General features: G+C 42.6%; 1 long non-coding RNA gene across 1 annotated transcript in view; it reads left to right on the top strand.

Moving 5' to 3' along the window:
• Positions 1–6,529: 6,529 nt before the first annotated feature.
• The window catches only part of LOC110291498, a 108,053-nt gene continuing 87,980 nt past the window's right edge, over positions 6,530–26,602 (top strand). Inside the window, exon 1 of the long non-coding RNA XR_003836223.1 lies at positions 6,530–8,010. This is a non-coding gene — a long non-coding RNA (uncharacterized LOC110291498). The remainder of the gene's footprint in view (positions 8,011–26,602) is intronic.

The raw sequence follows: 26,602 nt of genomic DNA on the forward strand, positions 1-26,602 counted from the left end.
ATGCTTGGGAGCATAAACCAGAGTCCCACCAGACACATTTTACTGGGCACTTCTTGGGAAAATTCAGTGTTAGAGACAGCTTACTCACGGCCCACACCCTGGGCCCTTTGGCCAGAAGTCCATTTTCAGGGGACAGTGTTTGCTTTTTTACTTCACAGGGGGGCAGAACAAGCTGAGAGCAGTCTGGTTTCTACACAACCCTTTATGACCTCCATCACCATCTCCTCCTGGGCCTTATCTGTTTACAAGACCTTCAGGCTGCAGTGCTGATGTGAAGAGGTCATTAAGATAAGGTTGATGGGTGGGTCAGAGGGCAGAGAACAGGGCAGATCAAGAAAAAGTCCCAGCCAAATGGGTTCTCCTGGTCCATGCTCTCTCTAGGCAGTAGGCTCTCCCTGCCAGCTCCACACACAGTGAGTGTAGTGCAGAACGTTCAGTTTGGACTCGCACCGTTTCTGGATTCTACTGTGTACAGCCCCCGTATAAAGGCCCTGGGGTGGTAGAGGTGCATGTGGCATATTTATGTTTTCCAAGAACCCATCCATTTGGGAAGAGAAAGCCTATTCGTAAGCTGGGGTCAACTGCGGTATCTTATCCTTTGAGAGTCGTTCAAATGACATTGGCTCCAATTCCTATGTCCTGTGGAAAGTACAATGTTGTCCCCAGGATTTCTGTGAATTACTGAGGGGACTTAGGTTTTCATGGTCATCTCTGGCTCTAGTTTGCTGCCTCATCTGAAACGTTACTCACTATTCTAGTCTTACAACTGTTTCTTTTAGCTCTTGTAGTCACATCAGCCCCTTTCTCTTTCCAACTCTTACTCCTAAACCACAAAAATGAGGCTATAACATGTAGCAGAACTTTTAATGAAGGTTTGTTGGTCAAAGGGGAGAGGTTACATCACACAGCAAACAGTTTTCAATTACATTTCTGAAATGTTCCAAAAAGAGATTTCAGCCATCTATCTCACCATTGGGATTTCTCAATGACCACAGTCTCCCTCAAAGCTCTCTAGTACACTCCACATCTAGCTGTTTCCTGTGGCTCCTTTTTCATTCCTTCACTTCACCCTTCTCTCTTGGGTGGACTCTGAGAAGCCAGATTCTTCCCCCCCATGCTGAGAATAAGTCTTCCTGAGAGCCTTTCCACTAAATTCCTCTCTAAGCTCATTCTTTTATATCCAGCACCTCATTGGGTTCTGGGTTGTTTGTGAGAGGGTCTCACTATGTAACCCAGGCTGGCTTTGATCTCTTATCCTGCGCCACCATTCCTGACCTTACCAGGTTTTAAAGACTCAACTTTATCAAGAAAAAAAGTGGTCTTAAAAGACACCAGCCTTACCCCAATACTGATTTGTGCTCAAGGTTGGGGAAGGTGTGAAATAGTTATTTCTGGACCCACTGAATTCTTCCTGTGAGAAGCCTGTGGGTGTTTGAAGAGGGCTGTTGAAGTACCTAGAAGGATTGCTATGTCTTAAAATGTTAGTGTTCTCTCATCTGCTCACTGTTGGGAGCAGTCAGACTCCTCTCCTTGGGAATTCTATGGCCACAGAGGGCAGAGAGATGAAACCAGGGTAGTAAGCTCATCCACACAGGGCCAGGCCGGCCCCTCTCTCCTTAGAGCTGGGGCCTGCAACCACAACTGGCCCACTCGGGAGCTTTCAGCTTTTTTATTTTGTCCACACTATTATTGGAGCCCCATAGATTTAATTCAGCCGAGTCTTTAGAAATCAGCTAAGAAATTCTACGTCTCCGGAATTTAAAAAAAAAAATATATATATATATATATATATATATATATATATATATGTGTGTGTGTGTGTGTGTGTGTGTGTGTGTGTGTGTCTTGAGACAAATTATTTTTAACAAGCTCTAGTGTATCTATTTTTTAAAAACAATTTTTCTTCAGGTGCTTTGTACTTTCTCTGGGCATTTTAGCTTCGCTGTGAACTTCCTGGAGATTGAAGAGTACATCTCTTATACTCCTTCAGAGTCAGGAGACAAAAAGGATTTTCCACAGGACCAGACCTAGAGGGAATACAACTTTATTGAGTGGCTTAGGTCGAGATGGAGACCAGCAAGTGACTCCACTTACCAGTGTGCCTTCTTGGACAGGAGGCTGGTGGTTTGCTCTTGCAGGAGATGGACAAGGATGCTTAATCTAAAGGTGGAAAGGGCACCCCTGTGATACTAGAGAGGCAATAGGAACCAGTCTAAGGTCATAGCATTGTTGAAAACCAGCCACTGTAGAAGGCCCTGGTAGCTACCATGCCCCCCAGGTAGAGGCTGGAAAACAAAGTGCTTACCCAGCCAGGGAGTGTGACAGCATACCATCCGAGAGAAACACCGTATGCTACCTAGCTCATGCCCAATCCCAAGACAGCCTCACGTGGTCCAACTGGAAACTGCCACTTCTGGATGCCAAGAAATGGCTTGTTTTTGCCTGTTCCCTCACCTGACACTACCTCTACCAGCAAGCAAGCTAATTCCTCTGGACACCACAAAGGCATCCAGACTAGAGACCCATTCCTGGGCCAGTGTTTGTGAAGAGGAGGGATCTAAGGATAATGCTACTTGTTGTATGTGGTGGTAGGAAGTTTTCCAAAGGTCTGGAGATCAGAGAGAATCCTGCCCAAGAAAGGAGTGGTGGAAGGACAAAGGTGAACCAGAAGATCACATGACTAAAAGTGTAATAGTGTTGCAGTGTCTCACATGGGACTGTTATAATTAGTCAAATATACTTAGTCTACCCCAAAACTAATTGTATTCTTTATTTATAAAACAAAGTCATATACAGTGCATGATGATCTGGCCAATGCTAGATACTATACACCAGTAGTCCATGGGAGTATTATGGAGTCACCTATGGGAGCACACACTTGTCATCCAAATAGTCAGGAGGCTGAGACAGGAGGATTGCCAAGACTTCAAGGCCAGTCTGAGCTAAAGTGTGAGTCTGAGGCTAGCCTGGGATATGTAGTGAGACCTTGTCTCAACAAAGACACCACCACCAAAACTTTCCTGGTTAGATTTATGTCAAGTTGATATAAGCTGGAGTTATCTGGGCGTGGAACCTCAACTAAGCAAATGCCTCTATCAGACTGTCTGTCATATGTCTGTGGGAGCTTTTTCTTGACTGATGGTGAGCAAGTAATGGGGAACAAGCCAGGAAGCAGCACTCCATAGCCTGTGCTTAAGTTCCTGCCCCTGGGTTGCTTTATACTGGTTTACATGATCTTCTGCCTTGAGTTGCTTTATAATGGGCTGCGACCAGGACATGTAAGCTGAAATCCTTTCCTCTGAAAATTACCTTTTGGTCATGTTCTTTATTACAATAGAAAGAAAACCAAGACTAAAATCAAAAACAAATATTTTAAAACAAAATATTCCTACAATCCCGTGACAAAGCTATTGTAGTGTTTAGCACTACACATTCCTCAGTTTCGTGGTGGTAATTATATAAGCCTACCTTTTGATATGGTTAAGTTTTTAAAGTATTTACCGTTGTACTACAACCACCTGCAGTATATGCTGTATAGCCAGATGCAATGGGTGTAGTATATACATTGTATACCAGGTTATTTAGCCTATGGATACACAAAGGTATACTGTATGGGGTTCACAGTATCGAACCTGCCCGGTGATACAGTTCTCGGTAACCCTAGGTTTACTAGGGTTAAGTTTCATCACTGCACTGAATGCTTGAGGTATACTAGGAACAGTGCTAGATGTGGCTTGAGAGACTAATAACATGGAGGCACCGGCTTCTAGCTGGGTACAGGTTCTGTAGGTCTCAGCAGATGAACAGAAGGGACTTCACAGACAGAGATGCTACATGTGCTGTCTTGATAGTAAACAGTTGGCTAAGGTTGAGAACAGAATCCAGGAAAGGCAGACAATCAAGACAGCTTGGTATGCCCTGGGAGCTGTCACTATTTTAGTGTGTTTAGGGAATGAAGGTGCAGTAGAACAGAGTAAAGGCTGAAGCTAGAGACAGATGGAATACAGCCTGTTGCATCATGGTGGGTAGTGCTGGCAATCACCAATTTGGAAAACAAAGGAGAAAAAGCAATCCTTCATAGAGAGGCTGATGAGATATGGGATCAGCTTGAAACATGTTGAGTTTAATGTGTTTGTAGAGAGTGCTGTTCCTGGGTCTTAGGGAAGCCTTGTTTGTGCCTCTGTACTCCCATCCAGCCTGGCATCTTACCTAAGAAATATTATACTTGTTCTGTAGGCCTTTTCCCTCTTGTCAACAAGCCTCACTTTACGGGCCTGTGGTGGTTTGAATGTGCATGGCCCATAGAGGGTGGTACTGTTAAGGAGGTATGGCCTTGTTGGAGGCAGTGTGTCAACGTGGTGGTGAGTTTGAAGCCCCACCCACTGCAGAAGAATCAGTCTTTCCATGGATGCAGTAGAACTCTCAGCTCCTCCTACACCATGCCTACCTAGACACTGCCATGCTTCCTGCCTTCATGATGATGGACTGAACCTCTGAACCTGTAAACCAGCCTCAATTAAATGTTGTCCTTATAGGAATTGCCTTGGTCATGGAGTCTCTTTACAGCAGTAAAACCCTAAGACAGCACCCCATAATTGTAGTGATGTGAGCTGTGGGCAGTACTAGAAAGAGGAAAGCCCTCATCCCCTTCTGCCCTGGTTGTTGCATGGCTCTTAGAGGCACCATTGACATGTTTTTTGATGTGCTGGGTCCCCTTGGAGCAGCACTCCAGATCACCTGGGGCAGGGCTATAGAAGAACTCTGCTTCCTGTTTCACATTGTGCTCTCAGAAGAGCCCCTTACCCAGACGCTGGTTCTTTCATTTCAGCAGCTCTAGCAAGAGTTCTTCCTCCTTCACACCTCCCTCTGCTTATTAAGATAATCACATTTGCCTATGTGTTAGGAAATTGTTATTACTAGTTATTATTTGAACATTATAGGGAAAACTTACAAAGAGAAAATCTTTCATCCATACTTCTCAGTTCATTCTGCTTCTTATTAATTTGTAGATGCTCATTGGCACACCTGTGTTTGGTAAGTGCCATTGTGGGTTCTGCTCTGTTCAAATTACAGTATTTCAAAAACATGTTTCCTTGCACAGAGATGCTTTACATTCTTAGCTTTGTTTGTGTTGCTCAGACACTTCATCATTCACCTTAAGAGTTTAACTGTTTTGTTTTGTTTCTGTTATTGGGCATTTGGAGTCATTTCCAACTCACTGCACTTGGATTTCCTATTTGGGAGTGAGGAGTAGGAGTGGGTGTGATTTGCTTTCAAGCAAAACAGACTAAGTTGGGTCACAGCACAGAGAAATGGAACAAAATGTAAATGGCAGAGAGCCTTGTTCCTGCCAATAGTGATAGTTTATCTGAAGGTACTGGATTAAGGACCTCTTTGCCTTAGGGCATCTGAGATTCTGTGCTGAGGACTTGAGAACTTCTGATGGCTGGCTGACTCTGTGTGTGTGTGTGTGTGTGTGTGTGTGTGTGTGTACCAGGGTTGTGGTTGGGTGGAGATGAGGGCTCAGATCTTGACTATGTTCCCAACTTGGCTACCGGGATCTTAGATCTTTCTGGATCTCTTTCCTCATGCAAAACAAAGATATAGCTCTCCATCTAGGGCTTGTGATGACTTAATTCAATCACATAACAAATACAAGGGAGCTTGGAGAAAGTTACAAAAAGTAATATGTTCAAACATAAGTTACTAAGATGTAAATCCCAGAAAAGTAATTGGAGGTTTTAAAGGAGCTGCTGTTGAGAATTTGGAATTCTGTCTGGGCCCTGCCTTCCAGAATTACACTAAGAATAGCCCGAGGCTGGAACTGATCCTCTAGGCTTGGGCAGAGCACTTGTTTGCAAGTGAATTGTGCTTTTCTGATAGGGAAGACAGAAACTGCCTGAGCCATTGTAATTGTCACTTCTCTACTTCAGGTTGGGTCCTGACTGGGCACAGTCGGTCCTGTAGCCCCTGGAAACGTCCTTAAATGATGGATTGGAGCAAAGATCCTGATGAACTTCCTCAGTTTCTGAAGCTGCCACCTTTTAAAGTTAAGGCTGAAAAGGCAACCAAGGTTTGTAAACACTGGTTGTGGAACAGTTCTGATAGTTTGTTATGCTTCTTTGTGTATTTTTTTTCTGTGCCCCCCCCTCTCTCTCTGTGTGTGTGTGTGTGTGTGTGTGTGTGTGTGTGTGTTGAGAAGTTTACCATAATAGCAGAAATTGTGAAACTGCACTTGGACTTTAGCTTCTGCCTGGTAAGTCACTCTAATAATTCTTGACTTAGGACAGAAGATGTGTTGGGGATCCCATAGAAAACAAACCAGCTATAGTCCTCATGGGACTTTGGAGTTAAGATCAGAACTTTGTCAGAAAATCTGAGTCCCCTAATATATTTTCAGAGAGGTCAGATTCTCTTGTCTCTCCTGCCCCATGCTAAGTAAGAACTATTTTTCAGGAGTCTGGGTCATTTTCAAAGGTGGGAAGGGAACAGCAGTCTAACTCTTGAATTCAGGGATGCTTGCCCACCCTTGAAGCGCTTGTGAGTTTTCTAGAAGCTTCTGATTTCCCACCCAGAATATATCCTCTCCCAGGATCATAGTGAGCAGGCTAGCAGGGTGAGAGTGCCGTCTTGCCAGGGTCAGAGGCTGTCTGTGCCTTCCACAGTCCTGAGTCCTTCACCCTCTACCTGTTACCTTTCCTAAAAGGAAAGTAGTCCTGAAAGTAGTCCTGCGGTGGGAATAGAGAATGGTTGGCTAGACTAGCTAGCTACCCTGATGAGGAGATTCCAGAACGTGTATGGTGGGGCTAATGGGAAGGCTTGCTTGACTAGAAAGGCTTAGAGGTTGGATGGAATAGGGTAGGCAGAAGCTGCAATTTTCCACAGCTCAAGTAAACAGGGCCTTTTCTACCTGCAAGGTCGCACCCACCATGTGGCTGGTTTCTTGGGGCCAGAGGAGAGAGTGGTTGTCTGCTGGTAGTGTGGAGTCTGCTGCTGCTGGGTGGGAGTCGGCCTTCCTTACCCTCTCTGGTGTGCAGGGCGGGCCCCATTGCATCACCCTTGGAGTCTCTGCTCCTGGCTTTGCAGCCAGCTGGGCCCCTAGAGGAGGGACTCTCCCTGTTTTTCAACAAACCATTAACCATTTCACCCTCCTAACTCTCATTATGCCAGTCTGGATTTCCAAGGTTAGCCTTCACACCTCTCTACCCTGGTAGGGATAATCCTCTTCATGCCCACAATGACAAAAGGTTCTGCCTGGCGGCTTTGGAGCAGTTGCAGGCTCCATCACACCAATGCAACCCTGGTCTCTTCCCTGGGAGAAGAGTTAACCTCCCTCATCCCCACCCTCATCATTTGTCCCATTCTGCAGTGGTGAGAACAGAGCTCCCGGGCCTCCAGAATGAGCTCATGCCACTTCCACACTCCAGCGTCCCGACAAAGGGTCAACAACGTTCTGGGCTAAGAGCAAGTTAGCTTGCTCAGTCCAGAGACCAGGAGCTTGGACATTGGCCTTTTTCCAAAATTCCTCTAACCATTTTCTGCAGGCCTACTTAGGCCTTTGCCTTATTTGTAGGACCACAGGGAAAGGATGGGTGAAATGAGGTCCCTTGAAGGCCCCAGGATCAACTTATGAAGACACAGTGTCCTCTTGTTCCTGTAGGGCCTAGACAAGGAGGTATGAGTTGGTGGGCAGGCACTGAAGCCTAGGCCACACTCATGTTCAGAAGTCTTATCTCCTAGTCCCAGCATTCCTTTCATTGCCCCACCCACTCCAGGGCCTGAAATAGTCTGGAATTGCATCCAAGCCTAAATCTAGGTCCCAATTTTAGTTCTCCATTTGGCTGATAGTAACTCTCAGAATATTGAGCTGAGTCCTGGAGGGGGTACACAGATAATAAAGCACAACCCCTGCCTTCAGGGAGCTTGCACAACGTATCCAGAGGACTACTCACTGATCGCAGATGCCTGTTGAAGAAGAAAGAAAAATGGATTCCCATGGGAGAAATACAGGTAGCCTTGTGAAATAAGGTAGTTTTGTTGAATCTTAAAGAGTGAGTTGGACTTGAAAATGCAGTGAGGTATATTCATACTGGATGGAAGGAATAGCAACAGTGGAAATGTAGAGGTGCCAAAGTTATGCTTTCTTCAGGAACAGGTCAACAACAACTGATTTGATTGAAACACATAGGAACTGCTTCTATCTTCTGTGGACCTGTGTCTGTCTAGATTTTACATAGGCTGAGTACTATCATGTGGTAAAGATCTTTGGTTGTCAGAACTTTACAGATGGAAAAAATTGAAGGTTAGGAGGGTGAAGAAACATTCTCTGAGCTATAAAGCACATTTGAAAGGGAGCGAGGGCCAGACACAGAATATCCTGCCTTTTCTGCCTTAGCCCAGTTCAGGTTCCTTGGTCCAGGGGCTTAAGCCATATGGTTGACTGACCCAAAAGACCTTGCCACTCCTTAGGGGCCAAGAAGATATCAAGGGTGAACCATCAAGAACCATAGATGAACATCACGTCAGTGTTTATTACAGCATGGCATATAGCAGGGAATAACTTTGTGACAGTTGGCAGGAAAAAAATTATCATATTCTTTATTTTCTTGAAATTTATTTAAATCTGATTCCAAACCCAGTTCATAGTTATTTAGTTGTTATTTAGTTAGCTAGAGATCTAATATTAGTAAGGGGTCTTCTTCGGGACTCATTTGATTTTTCTAAATGTAAACTAAAGCAGAAATCCTAAGCAGGTGAATTAAAGTAGAACTGGACAGCTGGTCCAGGTTGGAGGCACTCAGGCAGTTAATGGCTGCTCCATGGCTACCTATGGGATGCTGGTCATCTCCTGTCTATGGGCATGGCTTGTGGCTCTCCCTGCCCTCTGGGATCATTGGCTGATGTTGGTCCATGAGGGCAATGACAACAGGAATGTCTACCAAAGTTCAGAAGCCCAGTGAGCACTTAGAATGAATGATCATACCTGGACCGACTGCAGGGAGTTAGATTAACTTTACTTGGGGTGATTCAAGGCTTATGTAATTTGAGGGGACTGGAAGTATGAACATCTAGGATGGGCAGAGGTCATGGGATGAAGGTTTAGGGTACCAAAAAGCCTCATTATCATGGGGAAGCATTGCAGAAATCTCAGGTGCTAGCTGAACGGGTTCTTATCAGGAAAAAGGAAGTTGATCCTGTACTCTAAGGCTATGTGACATTCTGCCGGTAGAGATTTTTTAATTCCCCAGACAAGATCAGAGAAGCAGAAACCCTGCTAATGAAGAGAGTCCTCCATATTTCAACAAGCCCCAGAAGACAATCCAGTCAAGGGTAGACTTCAACCTTAATGAGCAGTTTTCCCACACCCACTCATCATGCATCCCCTGCCCAAGTGGCCAACTACTGAAAAGTCTTCCTTTCAGTTCCTCACAGCCATCTGCATACCAGCTTTTGCCAACCTCTGGAAGGGGAAGGGAACCATCTGAGTCTCAGTGTCTGACATCTGTGGTTACTGCCCTCTGCCAGGTGCTGGAAGCCACTGCCCTATGTAAACCAACTTCCTAACTAAAAAGCTACCTCTCAACCTCTTTGACCTACCAGACTTGAAGTCCTAGCCACTCTCCTGGGAGGATGTGGGGGAAATACTTAGCATTCCTTTCTGAAGAGTCCACAGCCAAGAAAACTAGATATAGCTGATTTCTCAATCAGGTTTTTCTACTGCAATAAGTGTGTAATTAATCATCCCTCTTACACTCCCAAAAGCAGAAGAAAAATTCAAGTGACTAAAAATTTGGGACAGCCATACAAAAGGCAACAGTAATTAATGACATGTGTGATAATTTTACTACCTAAAAATGTTTACCTGTTAAAAAAGCATCACAGTGTAGCTTACTTTGTGAGTAAACATAAAATTGCATGTTTATATAGAAAAAAAGCAAGAGCTTATCGCCTCTGGTGAGATGACAGATCATACGGTTTCTTATTTTTGCTTTTATCTATATGCTAAAAATTTCCACAGTGAGTGTGCATTGACTGCTTGGTAAATAAAAAGCTCCACATGAACTTTAGCTTATTTATGTATCTCTCATCCTACTGAATAAACAGCACTGCTCTCTAATGGGGCAAGTGAACAACTAACTTTCTGCCCAAGCCTTCCTAGTGGAGGTTGCCTCGTTTTCTGCCTTCCTTAACCAGAAGGGCCAATCATAGGCCAGGCTGTTCCTGGTTACTCAGTTCCTATGGGTTTTTGTTGTGGTGGTGGTTGTAGTGGGTTTTTTTGTTTGTTTGTTTGGGCTTTTGTTGTTGTTGTTAATGTTTTGGTGAGGCAGGTTTTCAAATGAGACCTCTTTCTATAGTTTAGGCTTGCCTTAAGCTCATGGCAGTCCTCCTGCTTCCACCTTTCAAGTATTGGGAATATTAGCATATGCCACATGCCAGGATGCATTTTGTATTTTTCTGGGGAAAAAGGAAGCAGCCATGCCTGGAACTCCTCACAGTTGTGAGCTGCTCAGTAGCCTTGACTGCCCTGATTTGTAGATTTTGGCTTGGGTGTGGCAGCAAAACAGAAGAAAAACAGATCGAGCCGATAATGAAGCTGTAGGAAAATGTAAGCGTGTGTTGCATCAATCTCTGAAACACTAGTCATCTGGGAAGACTGTTTTCACAATCAGCAAAAAAGACAGTGAGAGGACAAAAGTCTGTTTCCCCTGAGATTGCATGACTCCATCTTCTGTCTGATTCAGAAGTGCATCATAAAGCCATATCCAGTTCACAAACCAGCAACTGTGACCAACTCTGGATCCGAGGAACATCTTCGTGACTTTGCAGAATACCTGTCATCAGTCATGTTTTCATACACCGGCAATTGAAGTTGGAGAGTGAAAGTAATCCCACTTCAAATAGCAAATAGTGCATGATTTCTAGATAGAGCAACAAGTCCAGGAACTATCTGCTGAAAACTATGAAACATTGAAAAAAATCAGGGGCTGGTGAGATGGCTCAGTGGGTAAGAGCACCCGACTGCTCTTCCAAAGGTCCAGAGTTCAAATCCCAGCAACCACAGGTGGCTCACAACCATCCATAACGTAATCTGACTCCCTCTTCTGGAGTGTCTGAAGACAGCAACAGTGTACTTACATATAATAAATAAATAAATAAATAAATAAAATCTTTAAAAAAAAAAATCAGGAAGCTCTAAGATAGCATATTGGAGATTTGAAGACTCAATAGATTGCTCTCCAAATTGATAACTAATTGTGACATTGTTGTCTATTGCTGTGAAGACATGTCATGAACAAGGCAGCTCTCTTTTTGTTTGTTTTTGTTTGTTTGTTTGTTTGTTTTTGGTTTTTCGAGATAGGGTTTTGCTGTGTAGCCCTGGCTGTCCTGGAACTCACTCTGTAGACCAGGCTGGCCTCGAACTCAGAAATCTGCCTGCCTCTGCCTCCCAAGTGCTGGGATTAAAGGCGTGCACCTCCACTGCCCAGCAAGGCAGCTCTTATAAAATAAAGCATTTAACTGGTAGCGGGCTTACAGTTTCAGAGGTTTAGTCCATTATTATCATGGTGTGGTGCATGGCCATACATATGGCACTTGATGGGAAGCTGAGAGCTCTACAGGCCTCAGGAAGAGAGAGAACCAGACCTGGCTTGGACTTCAGAAACCTGAAAGCCCATCTCCAGTGATATACTTCCTCCAATAAGGCCACACCTACTCTAACAGGCCACACTTTCTAGTCCTTCTCAAATGCTGCCGTTTCCTAATGACTAAACATTCAAATATGTGAGCCTATAGGGGCCATTCGTACTCAAACCACTACCGTGGTTTCAATCAAAACCCTTCTAAAATGTATGCAGATGCACAGAAGATTGAGAATAGCTATTTTCTGTCTGTCTTGATGCCAACCCCACACCCAAATCTACCAACCAGACCAAAGATAAGAGCACTGCTTTTGCAGAGGATCTGAGTTTGGTTCCCAGCATCCATATGGCAGCTTACAACCACTTGTAACTTCAATTCTAGGGATTTTAAACCCTCCTCTGGTCTACACATGTGCACATAGATGCACATAGGCACACACACATACAAATAGATACATCTTTTTATAAAAAGAATATGTAAAGAATTCTCAAAATCAGATAATAAGACAGCAAACAACCCGTCAAAACTGACTCAGTAAGCAGACAGCTTACTAAAGACTATATGAACAACAAAGTTATTCACGGCCATTAGTCATGAGGAAAATATGGATTAAAACCTTGATGAGATAACGACGCAAATACTACAATAACTGAAATGAAATGCCAAACCATGCCAAGCAAGCACTCGGATGCTGAGCCTTCACACTGCTGCCTGGCATGCAAAGATGTCCCAGCCACTAGAAACACTGGGCAACTTTTTCTTAAACAAAACACACAATTCAATATGACCTAGCAGTTGCATTTGCAGGTAACTATCCCAGATAAATGAAAATTTATATACATTCTAAAACCTGTACAAGACTATAACAGAAGGCAGGAGGAATCCCGGTGTGATGACCATGCAGTGATTATGATGGTTACACAAAGCCCTAATTATACACATGCACATCAACTCAACTTAATCCTAAAGTTAAAACCAGATTCACTTCCAGAGCTGCTTTTGTGTCAGAAAAAATGACACAAAAGGAACAGGAGTAGGCGAGGTGGCTTAGTGGGTAAGAGCACTTGCTGCCAAGTCTGACGACCTGGGTTTAATCCTCTGAATTCCCATGGTAGAAGGAGAAAACTGACTCCCTCTGTGGACAAGGACAAGGAGATCTCCCATAAAGCCCCTGCCCTCCCATATGCAGTCTCCTCAACCATGACGCACCAGAGTGCCACATTTGTTCCAGTTGATGAGTGTTTTGTTTTGAATTTAAAATGTCCACACAAGTTCATATGTCAGGGCTTGGCCCAAGATGTGCAACCCATTTTGGGAGGTTCTGAAAAATGTTTGGAACTAAATCCTAACTAGAAGAAACAGGCCAGTAGGTGTGGGTCCTTAGGTGTATCTACCCATACTGCTTTTCATCTCTCTGCTTCCTCCATAAAGTAAGGTGGCACTGTCACATGCTTCTCCAGCCCTCTGAAACTATGAGCCTTTCTTTTCTTTTTTTCTTTCCTTTTTTTTTTTTTTTTTTTTTTTCGAGACAAAGTTTCTCTGTGTAGCTCTGGCTGTCCTGGAACTCACTTTGTAAATCAGGCTGGCCTCGAACTCAGAAATCCATCTGCCTCTAAGTGCTGGGATTAAAGGCGTGCGCCACCACTGCCCAGCTGAATAAGACTTTCTTGTAAGCTGGTTCTTCCAGATATTTCTGTGACAGGAATGAGACGAGCAGCGAATACGGTGAGCTCACAGTAGCATACCACTATTACTGTAAGTCTACAGTTGAAATTAGGACTCATTTTGGTGTTGTAGATGCACTTCAAAAATGAATGGTGACATGTATATGCCAGTGTCATACGGAACACTTCCCTTGCTAGTATGAATACCTTTAAATGGTTTCCTGCTTGTTTTGCTTTATTCATTAGTTAGCACTTTTAGTATAATGCTGAAAGAGAATGAGGAGAGAGGATGCCCTGGCTTGTTCCTCATTTTAGTGGGAAGCTCCTAATTCCTAGAGTTAGTTATGATATTAACCATAGGGTTTTCATAAACGTTTATTCTCTGTAGTAGGTTACTCTGAGTGTGTGAGGTTTATGATATTTTCAAACAACCAGCTCTTCATCTCACTGATTTCTCCATGTTTATGTTTTCAATTTCACTAACGTAGCCCCTCACTTTTACTAAATCTTTTCATCTGCTCACTCTATATTTAATTTGGTATTTTCTAGCTTCCCAGGGTGGAAACTTAGATATTATCTTAGTCATTTTAGACTACAATAACAAAATGCCATCAACTGGGTGACTTAAATGACATACATTGATCTTTAACAAGACTGGGAAGCCCGAGGCCATGGAAGGCTCTCCAGAGGACCCTCTTCCTGGCTTGCACTTGGTTTCCTTCTTGCTATCACCTTGCTCCACCTTGAATGGTGGAGAAAACTCTGGGGTCTCTTCTCTTTTAAATATACAATTTATTTTTCTTTTATGCTCATTGCTATTTTGTCCACGTGTGTGTCTGTGTGAGGTTGTCAGAAGCACTGGAGCTGGAGTGACAGGCAGGTGTAAGCTGCTATGTGGGTGCTGGGAGTTGAACCTGGGTCCTCTGGAGGAGTAGCCAGTGCTCTTAACTGATGAGCCATCTCTCTAGCCAGGGATCTCTTCTTATGACACTAATGATTGTGTGTGTTCTATCCTCATGATCTCATTTGAACTCTTTGTAGACTAGGATGACTTTGAACTTCTGATCCTTCTGCCTCTAACTCCCAAGTGATGGGATTACAGGTATGTGCTGCTGTACCTGTTTGATGTGATGGCTATGAATTGAACACAGGGCCTTGTACATGTTAGATAGACACACTACCACCTGAACTATATCCCTAGACCTTTCTCCCCCTCAGTGCCCTTAGTTTTCTTTTCTTTTTTTTTTAAATTTTTCCTTATTTTTCTTGTAACAATTACATTTCAATTTTTTTTACTTTTCCCTAAAAAATATATTTTTTAGTGGTTGCCCTAGAATTTGCAATATACATTTATAGCTAATCCAAATCTATACTTATATAATAATCTCTATTTTTATTTTTAATATTTTTCTTTCATTACTTTTTCTCTTTAAAATTGTTCTTATTGTAAATATCTCATAACAACAAAAATTCCTAGTTTCCTCCTTCTATACTTTGAGTCATAAGATTATACATTCAAGCATACTTAATATATTATTGCTACTATTTGGAACAAACTGTTACCCATAAATCAACTAAGATTTTTTTACATTGAAGTTTTTGTTTTGTTTTGTTTTGTTTTGTTTTGTTTTGTTTTGTTTTGTTTTTTGAGACAGGGTTTCTCTGCATAGCCCTGGCTGTCCTGGAACTCACTTTGTAGACCAGGCTGGCCTCGAACTCAGAAATCCGCCTGCCTCTGCCTCCCAAGTGCTGGGATTAAAGGCGTGCGCCACCACGCCTGGCTTTACATTGAAGTTTTAACTACCTTGACATTATTTGTTTTAATCACACAAACAGAGCCTCCTTTTCTGGGGCTCTTCCTTTTGTCAGGTATGCCTGTCTGTGACCTGTGCCCCTATATTCTTGTCTTTGAAGAGCTTTTTAACATTTCATGTAAGGCAGGCAACAAATTTCCTGGTTTTGTCTAAGCAATCTTTATTTCTTCTTCACTTTTTTTTTTTTTTTTTTTTTTTTTTTTTTTTTTTTTTTTTTTTTTCTGATTCCAGATGGAATCTTGAATGTGGCTCAGGCTTATCTTGAACTCCCAAGTTCAAGTCACCTGTACCTGCCTTCGCCTTCCGTTGCTGGGGCTCCAAGGCATATACCACAGTACCCACTCTGTTCACTTTCGGAGGCTCCTTTCTCACAATTCCAGACTGTCTTTTCCTTCCCCCTCAGCGTAGTAAGCATTTCACTTCACACTTTTCTCTTTTGCATGGTTTCAGAGGAATTCCTGTCTTCGCTCCTGTGTAGGTAAGGCTTCTTTTCCCCTGATGTTTAAATATCCTAGGTGTGGTTTTTGTTACTGTGGATGTTTATGTATTCATTACCATTCATTTCCCTCTGTATCTCAGATGGGGTGTTGTAGTGAAAGGAGCGCTGAGAAAAAGGCCATTTTGTGTGCATGCATGTAGATAGTGGGAGTGAATACTCAGTAACATGCCAGATAATTCAATCTGGTGTTGGAGCTATGAGCTCACAGGGCTTCTTAGTCTCTGCCCGCACACCTCTCACTGAATGACAGAGAGGAGTTGTGCTGTCGCTGAGTAATTCCCTTCTCTCTGTTATTAGACTCTGGAAAAACTCTGGCCTTGGTATTTCATAATGCCTGTTCTTCCCCAGAAGTATCAGATTTTTTTTTCTTTTTTCTCTAGAACAGTGGTTCTCAACCTTCCTAATGCTGCAACCCTTTAATACAGTTCCTCATGTTGAGGTGACCCCCAACCATGAAATTATTTTCATTGCTACGTCATAACTGTAATTTTGCTACTGTTACGAATCAAAGTCCAAATATCTATATTTTCCGACGGTCTTAGGTGACCCAAGGGGGTCACAACCCACAGGTTGAGAATGCTGCTCTGTAGTCTTTGGGAGAAACTAGAAGAGCCCCTGGACTAGAAGTAATGAAGATTTCCCCCACTCTGTCCCACTGTCTGGGACCCACTGAAGTCTTCACAGCTTGAGCTGGTTAGACACTGAGCACTAGCAAGTCCTCCACTACAATCTAGGCTTTCTTACCCTGGTTCCTGGGAGCTTTCTGCTCCAGTTCTCTGCTGAGTTGTAATTCTCTGTATCTGCATTTCTGATTGTAGGGTGGGGCACAGTTTTCCCTGTGGCTCCTTTGTTTGAGGGATCTAAGAACACCTGCTGATTTTTCAGTTTGTTCAGACTTTTGCTTTTTGTTTTCCCTTGCTGAGATGAAGTGATGACTTCCCAACTAGTTCCTCACATACTGGATAGGAAACCGCTAATTAAAATAATTATTTGTTAAAATGTTACATTTTATCATATTTTTAATTTTTTTTAAATGAACAAGTAAGAAGTTGATCAGTGGGGAGCGGACATAAGGAGTAAGGTGGGTTTTCAAAATCTCTGCCACCATTATGTCAAATTCAACATATTTGGAACCCTTTAACCTCCTTCTGTATTAGCTACTTTTGAGTTAGTGTGACCATAACACCTGACAGAAACAGTGTAAGGATTAGCTTTGGCTTATGGTTTTAGAGCGTTTGAGACTGTGGCAAGGAAGGCATGGCAGAAGAAACTTGTGGCAGAGGCTGTTCATGTCAGTGCTAGGCAGAAAGCATACAGGGACAGAGGATCAGGCATCAGGTATAACCTGCAAAGGCACATTCCTCTTTGACCCACACAGCATCCCCAAAGAAGTGTCCCCAAAGTGGGGAGTAGCATCCAAAGCCTGAGCCTATGGAAGACATTTCCTATTCATCCACAGCACTTAGCTGGCTCCTTTTTTTTTTTTTTTTTTTAATCCAAAACTCAGTTGTTGTTTTTTTTTAAAGATTTTATTTATTTATTATATGTAAGTACACTGTAGCTGTCTTCAGACGCACCAGAAGAGGGCGCCAGATCTCATTACGGATGGTTGTGAGCCACCATGTGGTTGCTGGGATTTGAACTCCGGACCTTCGGAAGAGCAGTCGGGTGCTCTTACCCACTGAGCCATCTCACCAGCCCCTGGCTCCCTGTGTTCTTGAGTCTTAGCGCATGCCTGTTGAAATTTCTATCAGCTATCCATGTTCAAAACTGTAACTCATATTTGACACTATTCCTACCTAAAGTTTTACCAGTTGTCATAACATGTCTATTATGCATCTGCAACTTAGATTATATCTATTTTTATCTATTCTTCTCGCTCCTTCCATTGTTCTTCATTGCTCCCCAGAATTTTCATAACATCTTCATAAAAGTCAGCTTTGGGCAGGGTGGTGGTGGCAGCATCACTACATGCCTTTAATCCCAGCTCTTGGGAAGGAGAGGCAGGCAGATCTCTGTGAGTCTGAGGCCAGCCTGCTTTACAGAGTGACCAGTACAGTAATTCCTAGACAGCCAAGGCTACACAGAGAAGCCTTGTCTTGAAAAACAAAACAGAACAACAAGAAGTCAGCTTTAGAGTCAGAATAACATGAAATTAAATCCTGGCTCTACCACTGTAGCTGTCTGGCCTTGAGCATAATACAGTTACCTTTTAAGTGCAGGCACCATCTGCCAAATTGATGCAGCAACACTCAAATTAGGAGATGGCTCTAAGGACTGAAATACATGTGGGCCAGCACTATGTCTTAAGTGCACTATTAATTTTATTAAGCAAAGCAATCTGTGCAAGACTTTGGTCGTCTGCTGGGTGCAAAGTAAGGGCTTAGCTTTTGATGGCTGATTAACAGTAGAATATGATTATTCTTTACCTGGGTCCCACTGAATTTTACTGATCATTTTAATCATGCCTGTCCCTTGTTCAGAACCTTTCTTTAGTCTCTCTTACCTTTTGCAGTAAACTCAAAGTCCTTTCCCAGGCATTCAAAGCTGTACCCAATTGTTCCCCTTTCTTTTCAATTTTACTACTTGCTCACTGCACCCCAGACATACCCTTGCTGTTTTATTTCTCTCTAGTTTATCCTATCTCTCGCCTCTTGCTGGCCCCTGGCTGGAATGCTCTTTCTTCTTCCATGTTGCTCAGTAAATATTTGCTAAGTAACTAGATTGTGTTCTTTGGAAAGGCTTTCAGAGAAGCCAGTTGCATCCAACCATATGCTCCTCCTGTGATGGAGACACACAGGGAAAATTATGTTTACTTTTGGCTAGACTCTGTAGGGGAGGCATGTATACAAATGGAGAAGTTTCAAAGAAGTCCCTCCTGTTCTACCACCCTCCTCCTGAATGCCAAGGCTGTAACTGACCGTGCTAGACTCTGCTGTGTCAAGTAACCTCCCGGTCCAGGGTACTGGTACTGATTAGAGCAGTTTTAACATCCTCTGGAGAGAGTAGAGGACAGCTGCAGCATCAGCAAACATTGCACAGGAATTTAGAATATGTTTCTAAATTTTGCTGTAGTGGAAAAAAAAGTCTCTGACTAAGATGAGCCTGTGCGCTAAAAGGATGGGTGAAAGGGGCTGAGGCTGGATGGAGCTCTGGCCCATGGTGCCTGGGGCATCTCTGCTTCTCATGTGTTTTGAGAATGTATGGTATGAGAAAGTAAATATCTGTCAGGGGCTGGGGAAAGGCAAACCAGCAGAATGTTATCTACTTCTATGTTATCCCGGCCTAACAAGGTCCTCTAAAAGGGAGCTTTACCAAAGACACAGAAGACTTTCCCCTTGTGGACTTTTTCCTGGGAAGATATAAACACATGTCTACTTATTCTAGATAGGGCACCAATGGCAGAGCAAAGGAACAGTTCTACCCTAGTCCAGTATGGATGGTGGTTTCCCCATGGATGTATGGACTTTTACCCTTCAGTGAACTTCTCACTCTTAAGGTGAGAAGGTGTCCCTTTAAGGTGTCCCTTAAGCACCATCTGAAAGTTTGTAAAGCTGGGACAGAAATACACAGAGAAAAGAGGGGCAATACAGGAGGGAATGGCTGGAACCTCAGGTGACCTTCTTATGGCCCTTAGTCCCTTCTTCTAGGAGGAAACATCAACAGGACTCATCTTGAGGGTCACTTGAAAGTAGCCACAGCTATTCTAACTAAGACTAGTTAGTATTATGTTCAGAGGGTAGTGTTCCACCATGACTACAGAATGGGGCGGTTCAGGTAAAGTCTTTCTTCTCTGAGCACTGGGTTCTCATCCAGGGAAGAACATCTGGTTCAGAACAAGCTTCTTGTTGAAAATGCTAAGACGTGTTTACAACATTTGGAGCGATAAGTGTAGGAGATGACAAACAGGCTTACACCACTGAGTAATTTATCAGCATTTTAGCCTATCTTAACTTATACTATCTAGCTTGTTAAAAGGCCTTTAATCTAGTTTAATTCCCACAATACAGCCAACTTTTCATTTGTTCAGAGAAAGAGATGTGTTTAAGCCTGGAGCAAGCTCTGAAATCAGATGAATTTGACTTTGAAACAGTTTCAACCACTTGCTAGCTCTGTGAGCTTAGAACTCAGAAACACTCTGAAATTTAATTTCCTTGTTTTGATAAGTTGAGTGGCAGTGCTGAGGTTAAGGTTTTTTGTAAATATTTAATAAAAAACGTGTGTGGAGTGCCCAACAGAGTTGGTACTCAATATTGAATGACTCTTGCCACTATGGTTTCTGGAGTGTTTCCACACCACTCCATTCTCCATCTAAATTGCCTTCTTAAAGGCCATTCAACTACAAATGTGACAGTACTCCACCCTCTACTTGTTGTCTCAGTAACTATGAATAATCACAGTGTAGAGCTCAGCGGCAGCCTCATCACATATCCTTCCAGTTGCTATCACTCGCCTGGGTGTTTCTGACTTTAGTACAAGAAACTGATGCTCACAAAAGCAAAGGGACTTGCCCAAAGCAAGGGCAGATTTGGAATCACAGCTTAAATCATTGGTTTCCAAAGCACATGCTCTTTCTACTTATCTAAATCTTACTTACCTCAGACCAGAGAACTCTAATTTCTGAACACAATGATCAGAAAGACTAGTTGTTTCCTATGGTGTTCAGACCCTTTCACTCAGGCTGCCACTGTAAATGCACTTCATTCATTCATTTATTCATTCATTTGTTTGCATTTGCTCAGCAAATGTTTGCTGAGTTTGTATTAGGCACCAGGGATCTTAAAATGGTTAAAACAACCCGTATCTTCAAAGAGCTCAGTCTCTTGTGGAAAAGATAGACACGTCTGTAAGAAATGGGAGGATCTGGAACTAGAGGACCCCAGAGTTCAGAATGGTGGGCTTTGAGGTAGCTCTGGCTGGATCAGGTAAGGTTTGAAAAGGAGGCAGTTTGAGTCGACTCCTTATGTTGCTCTGTATATTGACCATCTAGAAGTGTGCTTTAAGTTTAAGCAAGGTTTCTATTTTAGGTTCTATTCAAAGCTGTAGGCCTAAACTGAGACACAGTCTCTTCCAGTCTATGCCCTCATGGAATTTGCATGCCAACCAGGAAAGAAGGACCATAATTAGTCAAATGCCATTAAAATTGTATGGGTATTATGCCGGAAGAATGTAAGAGCTACTTTGGTGGTAAGGGTGGTCAAGTGGATATACAACCATTAAGGAAGTGGTTAATTCCATAGGGCAAAGGTTGTTTTGGAAGTCCAGTTTACTTTAAACATGCTTTGTGTGTTCATTCCTGTCTTGCTGGACTCTCTCTCCACCCCTCTTGAAATACCTCTGAGGATGTCCCACAGACCATGCCAAGTAAAAATAGCACATCTAAAGCTACATTGTATTTTACAACATTTTCCAGGGATAGAAGCTATAATTTAGACCATAATGCATCAAGATAGGATGATGTCTCCATAATTAACAACATCTTGGTAAAGCTAAGGAGATGGGTATATTACTAATCACAATCAAACTGTGTATTACATGACCACTATGCCTTCTATGAAGTGGATATTAGCTCAACATCAAGTCTGGCTCTCCAATTGCATGACTCTCTTCTAGAAATCATTTCTCAGACCTTGCAAACCTTAGACGTACTAGGCAAGAGTACGTGTAGTAAGAGGTCAGAAACTTAGACTATAACAAATGAGTTATACACACTAACTATACATTACTGCATCTGTAGTTCATCATTTTGCACTGCACTAGGATGAGGGCTGAGCAAGGAACACAGCCGCACTGATGACTGCCACTGGATATGAGACATGGCTTCTCTACCAACGGATCAAGGCAGTACAGCTCATAAGGGCAAGGCAGCTATTGTCCTGTGGAATACATGTTGACAAGAGACTGGAATGAAATTCTCTCCTCCCAACTCCTGTAGTAGGAGGGTCTCATCATATTCTACCCACCTCAGATCTTAGGTAGAATCTTTCTCTGGCTCTAACAATCCAATGAACACAAGACACATTATCTGAGGAATGCACAAACATTTTACCAATGAGATTCTCATAAAGAAGTGAAGATCCAGAGATGGACAAAGCAGAAAGGCTTTTCATGCAAGGAAAAATTAACTTATGAAGAAATCGCAGGACCGGCTGAGTGTCCTGGGCTAGGGGCAGTGAATTCTAGGGTGGTTGCTGAGAGGACTGTGGCGGGGAGGATGATGCTGATGGAAAGACAGGGTCACTCCACTGAGTTTGTTTATTAGTTCCCTTGCTGCAGCATTCGCAGCCTGGCAGTGAGCACTGTTTGCTTGGTTGGTCCAGGAACAGGGAAAACCCAAAGAAATCTTTACAGCCTGCTAAACCTATGAAAAGGAGGGCTGGGTAGTACTTTCTGCAATGCTGGTTTGCCCAGCAGCATCAGTCTGAGTTAAGCAGTGTATCAATACAGCGTATTTAGGGGTGTATTGTTCTTAACTCCTTTCCCACATCCCTTTGACATTCACCTAACTGAGCAAGTTGTAGCTCGTGACACTCTGGTCAACTTGATGAGGTGATAACTTGTGATTTCCCCTCCTCTCTTGGCTTTACTTTTATTTTCCCATCACTTTGTTATCTTGGGATTGCATGCACTCAATAAACCATTAGCATCTAAACTTTGTTTCCTACAGAGTCTGACCCAGGCTCATAAAGAGCTGTCATAAAACAGAAAGACCAACAACTTTATAAAAAACTGAAAAGAGATGAGTTGTTTATGAAAAAAACTCAATATAAATGTAAATGACTCTTAACACCGTGGAAAGATATTCAGTGGCCCCCAGTAATGACAACAGCAGAGTAAAAGTGAGGGCTGTGTACCTTTGCAGGGCTTGTATTGCATGCCATGTCAACAGACACTCTCGTTGCTGGTGGAGTATACATTGGCAGAGCTTCGTGGCGAGTGATTTAACAGTATCTTCAGAACATGCACAACTCTTTAGCCAAGCAATTCTGTGATCATTGTTCATAAAAAGAATGGAAATAGTTTAGACATATCAGTTAGAGACTGAGGCTAAGTAAATTACAGCACATCCATAAATGCACCATTATGCAGTTGTTGTTTTTTAAGCGATTTAAAAGTGTACTGAAAAGTAAAGATCTAAGATATATGTTAAGTAAAAATGTCTCTAGAAATATATGCAGGAAACTAGTAAGGGTGGCCACCTCTGGGTTGAGCAGGCTTATTTTGCATCTTCTATACCTTTTCAATTGTGTATGAAGTTGAATTACCTGTTTTTCAACTTCATTAAGGAATCATTTCCATACAGTTAAGCCACAGCCATTTAAGATGCAATGCAATGACTTAAAATGTGTGTGTTCCTGCAAAACCACACTACCATCAAAACAGAATGCGTATGTGCTCCTTGAAACAGTCCTAGCGCCTTAATCCCAGTTGGTCTTAGCTCCCAGAAACCATGGATGGACTTTCTGATGTAAGAGGCTCTTTTCATTTTTGTTTTTAAAAAGATTTATTTATTTGCTTTTATTTATATGAGTACACTGTAGCTGTCTTCAGACACACCAGAAGAGGGCATCAGATCTCATTACAGATGGTTGTGAGCCACATGTGGTTGCTGGGAACTGAACTCAGGACCACAGAAAGAGCAGTCAGTGTTCTTAACCTCTGAGCCATCTCTCCAATCCCACTGTTTTCATTTTATATAAATGGGCTCATGCAGCGAGTACTCTTTTATATCTAGCTTCTGCATTTAGTATGTGATTTCAAGATTTATTTGTGTTTTTATGTATTCAGCTCTGTTCTATAAATGTATCACATGTTATTTACCTAGCCAACTTAGGGGAACATTTGGGTTTTTTACAGATGGTGGACTCTGAAAATAAAGCTACTAGAAACATTTGTGTAAAACTTTAAGTGGAAATAAAATTTAAATTTCTTTTCTTTTCTTTTTTTTTTGAGGGAGGAGACTAAATATTTAGGAGTGCTATTACTAGACTGTATGTTAGGTGAATGCTAGTTTTGAAAGAAATGCCAGTTTTCCAGAATAATCAGTCATGCCCTCATCTATTCTTGGTTCTTTTGTTTTTGTTTTAAGTATATTTATTTATTTTATGTATATTGACACATCGCAGTTGTCTTCAGACACACCAGAAGAGGGCATCAGATCCCATCACAGATGGTTGTGAGCTACCATGTGGTTGCAGAGAATTGAACTCAGGACTTCTGGAAGAGTAGTCAGTGTTTTTAAGCACTGAACCATCTCTCCAGCCCTGTTTTTTTTTTTTTTTTTTTTAAGTGTTATAATGAGTATGTGGTGATGTACTCACTACTTTGAAAGGTACATTTAAAAGAGAAAGCAGATAAATAAATGATTACTACAGTCTCTCCCTTCAAGTCTGGAAATAATACTATAAAACAGTTGGGTACTGGAAGTTTGTGTAGGAAGGTCTGTTATTTTCTATCCACTACTGTAACAAAATACCCGAGTTAATCAAGTCAAGCAGAAAAGGTTTACTTTGGTTCTCAGTCTGACCAGTTTCAATCCATGGTACTTGTTTTGGGGCCTGTGGCAAAGCAGAACCTTTTGGTAGTAGGATGTGGTGCAGGCTGCTCACCTCAGAGTGGTGGGAAGAATAAGAAACAGAAGTGATCGGTCCTGCAGTCTTCCTCAAGGGCCTTCCCCCAGTGACCTTAAAACTCCCACTAGGCCCTACCTTTTACACTTCTTCACTACCTTCTAGTAGCACCATGAGGAGTCCCAAGCCTTTATGCTTCAGGGGTCTTTTCAGAACATTCTAGATCCAAAATTTACCAGGAAATATTTTAAATTTCTGTTGCTGTGCATCAAATTCCAAGAAATATAGCCACTTGAACTACCATACATGTAGTATTTCACCTTATCTGTGGGCCAGAATCCAGGCTAGGCTTTCTGTTGGGTGCTATGTTTAGAGTTCTGCAAGGTGACAAGGTTTCCCAGGAATTACATTCTTCTTTTTAAAAATCCTTTTGAATCAGGATCTCATGTATCTCAAACTGGCCTTGAACTTGCAGTATAGCTAAATTGAACTAAAAAAATGTTTTATTGCATTTTAAAGTGTGGGGTGGGGTGGGGGTGTGCATGTGAGTATGTGGATGCAGGTGCCTGCAGAAGCCAGAAGAAGGGCTTCAGATGCCCTGTGAAGGACTTAATATGGGTGTGGAGAACCATCTTGGGTCCTCTGGAAAACAAGGTTTTCCTGGAATTACATTCTTCTTGTTTAATCCTTTTGAGTCAGGGGCTTGTGTATCCCAGACTGGCCTTGAATTTGCAATGTAGCTGATTTGAACTGAAGAAAAAAAAAATTTTTTTTTTCAAGACAGGGTTTCTCTGTGTAGCCCTGGCTGTCCTGGAACTCACTCTGTAGACCAGGCTGGCCTCGAACTCAGAAATCCACCTACCTCTGCCTCCCAAGTGCTTTGATTAAAGGCATGCGCCACCACTGCCCGGCTTTGAAGAAATATTTTATTGCATTTTAAATTGTGTGTGTGTGTGCTCGCTCTTACGTGTGTGCACTTAAGGAAGTACTCTTTAACTGTTGAGCCATATCTCCAGACAAATAACTGGATCTTTCAACCCTCCTACTTCTACCTCCTGAGTAGATTGCAGACTTGTGCCATCATGTCTAATTGAATGTGTTCTTGGAATTGAACCCAGAGCTCATGGGATAGGCAAATACTCTAACAACTGATACATACCCTCAGCCCCACAGCTACATTCTTTATGAAGCTCAGCAGCCACTCCTGGGTTGCATGGCTCTTAACGGAATTTGGTTCTGGTGTTTGTAAGGCTGGCGTGTTACATATGGCTGCTATCTAGGGCCTGTTGTTAACTTCTAGAGATCACTGGCTTTCCCTGAAATGTGGCCCTTTCACAATTTGCTTCCTGAAGGCCAGCAAAAAAATCTCCTTCTCTAGTTCCCCACAGCAAAGTTTTACATCAGATGACAATGCCTCCCAACAACGCGGAATGTTAATCACAGGCCTATCATTGCTGATTTCTACTGTAGACAGAAGTCACAGATTCTGCCTGTAGTCAAGGAAACAAAGAGATGGTACACCCAGGGTCAGCCTTGGTGTATCTGACAGGAAGTCTACTATGTCAGACCTGTACAAGAGTTTTTAAGTTCAGATCAAGATTGCCTGGAGCCTGCTAATAGTGAAGATCCCTGGGACTGGTTCTCATATTTTATTTTTTTTCTTTTCTATTCCTTCCCTCCTTCCTTCCTTTTTTTTTTTTTTTTTTTTTCTTGGCAGAGTCTTTTTTTTTTTTTTTTTTGCTTATACTTCCAGGTAACAGTCCATCACTGAGGGAAGTCAGAACAGGAACTCAAACAGGGCAGAAAACTAGACATAGGAGCTGAGGCAGAGTCCATGGGGCAGTGCTGCTAGCTGGCTTGCTCCTCATGGTTCGGTCAGCCTGCTTTCTTATAAACCCCTGACCCCCACCCAAGGGATGACCCCACCCACCCAAGGGATGACCCCGCCCATTATGGGCTGGGCTCTCCCCCATCAATCATTAGTTAAGAAAATATACTATAAGTTTACCTACAGCCCAGTCTTAGGGAGACGTTTCTCATTTGGGGTTTCCTTTTCTCAGGTGACTCTACCCTGTGTCAAATTGTCATAAAACTAGCCAGCACAGTCCCTGACTGGCCTTGAACTTGTGACACTTCTTGCCTTCTGAGTGCAAGGCTGAAAGGTATGCATTACATCAACACATTCAGTCAGATTTTCTGACTCAGGAAGTCTAAAGTGAGGCTCAGGAATTTCTTGATCAGCAAACAGTTGCTATTTCAGATGTATCTGAGGAGAAAGTCACCCAGAAGAATTGCTGAAAGGCAAGGTTACTGAGTCAAAGAAATGCCACTGGCAACATAAAGGTAAAGTTTTAATGACAGTTCAACCATTTATAAGATGTAAAACATTGTCAAGATACTCAACCTTCCTGATCC

The sequence above is a fragment of the Mus caroli genome, chromosome 3, assembly GCF_900094665.2.
Source record: "Mus caroli chromosome 3, CAROLI_EIJ_v1.1, whole genome shotgun sequence".
NCBI lineage: Eukaryota > Metazoa > Chordata > Mammalia > Rodentia > Muridae > Mus > Mus caroli.